Source organism: Lactuca virosa, chromosome 2 (assembly GCF_052849685.1).
Source record: "Lactuca virosa cultivar CGN04683 chromosome 2, Lactuca_virosa_CGN04683_v6, whole genome shotgun sequence".
NCBI classification, from domain to species: Eukaryota; Viridiplantae; Streptophyta; class Magnoliopsida; order Asterales; family Asteraceae; genus Lactuca; species Lactuca virosa.
Window position 1 is genome coordinate 235,638,016 of NC_136427.1, and position 4,802 is coordinate 235,642,817.

A 4,802-nucleotide genomic window follows, 5' to 3' on the forward strand; every position below is an offset into this window, starting at 1 on the left:
GATATATTAAAGAAATGAACAACACTAAAGAGGAGATAATATGTTCATTGCATGTTACATGTGATCACTAAAGAACAGTACCATGAAAAGCAAAATGGAATGATGGTAAGGAAAATTTTACCTTTTTTCACTTCTTTTCACAATGTAATCAAACTCTTGTACTTGTTTTTGTATCAACCATGTAGTACAAAAGGGTAACAAAGTCATTTGGTCATGATAAACCTATGACCAACAGATAAAAAAAACTTATAAAAAACAATGATTGTAACACCAAAATCTGTATATCAAATTAAAGGGTATCAACTTTTAAAGGACTCTAGGAAATTGATTGCCTTTTTCGTCGATCCATACTTCTTATTAACTCACAATTTCCATTATGGCTTCTTGAGGAAAGAGTCTGAATCAATACTCCATGTTACTACATAACAATCAGAACAAAAATTTTGATTAGTTATTTCAAGATCCATAACAACAGAAATCATAAAATGAAAAATAAAAGATGAATAAATAAGAACTAATCATAAAATGAAAAATAAAAGATGAATAAATAAGAACCGAGTCAAGTCATTTATGGATTAGAGTTAAAACAGGAAACAAAGAGAAGTCGTCATTGATTTCTAAGGCTTAGATAGAGAAAAAGGGGGAAAATGAGAGAGACAAAAAATAGAGAAAATAGAGTTTCTTTATGTGACATCCCCATTTTCACGGTCAGAAAAGACCGATTTTGTTTATGTTTGTTTGAAAATCAGAGTAACCTTTTAAATAAAAGAGTTGCGGAATTTGTCCCAATACAAAAATATGATAAAGATTTATCAAAAGCATTTCCATAGAAATGTATTTCATTAAAAGACTCGGGATGTCATGTTCGATACAGATCATAAGCATAAACAGTACACCATAAGCCTTACTACATTATTTCGTATTTACAGGCCTATAATCCCTTATCTCTCATCCAAACATCTATGCTCATGCGCCACTTCCTGTAATACAAGAAACTGAGTGGGTCAGGCTTGGGAGCCTGGTGAGCACATAGGGTTTTCAACTCACAATAAATAAGTTTATTAACTTTATCAAACCAAACAACCCGATTACCCATTCCCGTTATCCTCACGTAACGTCCCTAAGCACTTATCATAAGGGACCTAGACTAAGGATCAACATCAGGATGGACACTACTGCCAAGGGGGTTCCTTAGCAATAAATGTCCCATAGGCAACCATGTGAGGGATGGAGTACACCTGGTGAGCACACAGTTCAAATAAACACACAGTTCAAATAAACACCTACAGGTTGCGAGCCTGCTAGCGTTCCACTGGACTGTCTAGAATAGTCCGTGGTCGTCATCTATACTCCGCTACATGACTGGATCATCAATAACATCTATAACGAGGCATCTCATTATTTTATTTTGTCACATAGCAACTATTACATCTACCCATGTTTTACCCAACACATTTTGTAGATATAAAATACATATACAGTTTAAATCATTTAAAACATGTATAAATCGTTCATCCAGCATAGATAGCAAGTATACAGATAATATGCACACACAACACGTAATTTATATAAAATACTTCATATCTATGTGTAAGATGAAAGTAACTGTGCACTCACCTGAAAGGTGGTGACTCTGCACTCGAACAGCGCTTCGTTATCTCAAAATAAGTTTCCCTCGACAAAACCTAGTATCAATACCACTAGGGTTTAGTCTAACGTTAACCGCGACTAATTAATAGTCTAGCTATTATTATTATTATATAAGCATTAAACAACACTCTATATAACTCATAATAATAGCCCAAATAATTATTTTAAGGTCCTAATAATGTTACTATAATTAATTAGAAGCTATAATAAAAATTGTGTAGGCGTAGCTCACTTACAACAGGTTTTCTTAAAAACCGGGCTTTGCTCGGAGCAGCGTTTCCGAACCGAAAGACCTTTTTTTCTCGGGACTCCGGGAGCCTCGGGGCTTCCTTCGGGTGCTAGGGGGTTCACCTAGGCTTTAGGGGGGGGGGGTTAGAAACTCTAGAGAAAGAAAGTAGTGAGAGAAGGAATGAGTTTTGGTGTGAAAATCTCGGCTGCCCTCGCACCTCTATTTATAGGTGCGAGCCCTCTCGGAACGCTGGGCGTTCGGAACTGCTACGCGGGGCGTAGCCTCGGATAAGATCAACACGCGTCGCTTCGCTAGTGGTGCATCGTGGCCACTCCTCGGACCAAGCAGAACGAGTACGCGCAACACTCCCTTCTCGCACGCGGGGCATACCTTGTACGCGGGGCACTTCTTGGATACGCTGGGCGTCCGAAGTACAGGTGTCAGCATCCGAAGGTGAAGCGTGATCAGCAAGCGGCGGCTAGGATCCGGCCACGTCATTGATCGAGCAGCAGGTTTCACAATTCCCCTTTCCGACTTCTAAAAATCATAACTTTCGCATACGAGCTCCGTTTTTGACGTTCTTTATATCCACGCGTAGCTGGGAACGTATTCTACAACTTTCGTTTAGACTCCGTCGGCCAATTTTGACTTTATTTTAAAAGTTATATTTTTAACAGACCGGGACAGGATTGGTCCGTTAAAAATTCATAACTTCTTTATCCGACGTCCGTTTTCGTCTGTCTTTTTATCGTTATGCTACTATTAACGGATCTTCGATTCTCATTTAGGTTGTGTCGGCTTAAAACAGCTCGATCTAATATTCGAACTTCGGGTTGTACACTGCTAAGCCGAAACTTTGAAAAATCATAACTTCCTCATACGAAGTCAGATTTGGGCGTTCTTTTTATGGACGCTCTCGGTTTAACATATTCTACGACTTTCGTTTAGATTGCTAAGGCTAAAAGTCACTCTATCGTAAATTCACTATTTACGCTTCCCGGTGTCGTGCCGGTTCCGTCGTGAAACTTCGACGGGTCATAACTTCTTCGTTATAACTCGGATTTCGGCATTCTTTATATCCCCGGAATCCTTGTTTCGACCATTACAACTTTATGTAAAGATATCGGGCTTATCTCACACTTTAATTTTGAAGCTTATTTTTATTCTTTATTAATTATACCTTTATAATTAAGTAATAAGCACACAAATACACATAATTCACATAGTATTCAAATATTTCATCTTTATTACTTCAAAAGAGTTACAATAGTTGACCTAGACTATTACATCATCTAAAATGCTTAGCCCCGAAAACCGGGCGTTACACTTTATCATCGATATCTGATTCATTTATTGCTGCCTCCAGTAAACCGGAATTAGGAATTACTGATTTTACATCATCAGTGGGGTCTTCTTTCAAGTTATCATCCGATTCGAGCTTCTCTGTGTCATCTAAACTTTGAATGATTGATGCATCAACCAAATCATCATGAACATCAGAATTAGCTATTCCAAGTGTTCCCATAGTGTCATCGTGAACTTCAGCTGTAGGTAATTCCTCTTGAGAATCTTGTTGAATATTGTGGCTTAGTTTATTATCTTCAGTTGTAGTTTCATTTTCCTTTTCATGTGGATAAGAATCATCATCTAGCACAACGTTCTCTTTTTCAGTTCCCTTGGCTTCAAGATTATCATTCTGGTCAGCAGAGGTCAATGACTCTTCTTGATGTGTTGTTAAAGTTTCCATGTTCTTTTTTTGTCCCTATTGGACAACTAAAATAATTAAGCATGGTTGTGAACTACAAACATGAGAAAGCTTGGAAATTTGTAAAAATGGAATAATCAAGGAGAACATTGGAAAAGAAAGCATACATAGCAGACACATGTTTGCTTATTGAAAATGTTGCAAAGGAAAGTCCAACAACATTTCTTCAGTTTAGAATTAAAGGTTCTCTTTTAATAATTATTATAGACAAGAACAACACCTGCCACTGCAGCTCCCACTATCTATGAAAGTAAGCTACTTAAGTGTTATTAAGTAGACAAGAATACCATCTGCAGAAGGAAGAAGCAAAAGATCACAAATCAAATGTCATATTTTCCCTTTTCTCCTAGGTGTTTTGAACTTTGAAGTTGAAACTTAACCAAAGTGTGAGTTGATATAAAACATCTTTCATGAAATGAGTCAAATTTTGAGTTTGAAGCATCACCTACTCATCATATAAAAACACCAAATCATATGTTCTATTTCCTTTGAATTTGTAGTTTCATTGCATCCTACCCATGTATAGCATTACGCTAGTGAATTTAGACAGTTTCCAAAGTTTTTTGTTTGAAACAATCTAACAATACGATGTCTTGAAACTAAATTCTTTCATATAACAGATTTAGGATCTACAGGACTAAATACATCGATGTTAATTTTTATATTTTGAAGAATATAGAGGCCTAGGTTTTCAAAATGAAACTGCTACAAGAGGCTTTCAAAATATAGTCAACATAAAATATCAGGTTGGCCGCTTGAAATCAATGCAGGGCGACATAAAGAAATAACAAAAAGGACTACTACCCACCATATATATTTCGTATTTCATTCAGGCCTTTTAGCAAACACTTGGCGGGAAAGAGATGCAACATTATATACATGCATTTCTCCATCACTAAATTCGCACAACAATTCATCAAAATCGAAAGTGTTGTTTCGGAATATATTCAGGTAAGCCATATGGATAAAAAACCTATGACATCAGGAAGAATAAAAAATAAATAGAAGAAGCAGCAAGTCGCAATTTTGCCTGAATACCGAACAACCTTTAAACAAACACCCTCTCATCAATTTGAAACCATTTGAGAGTCAATTAATCATGAAAACATACTTTGTTTTTATGGAAATGCCTGCAAATCAATAAGGAAGGGAGCAGGT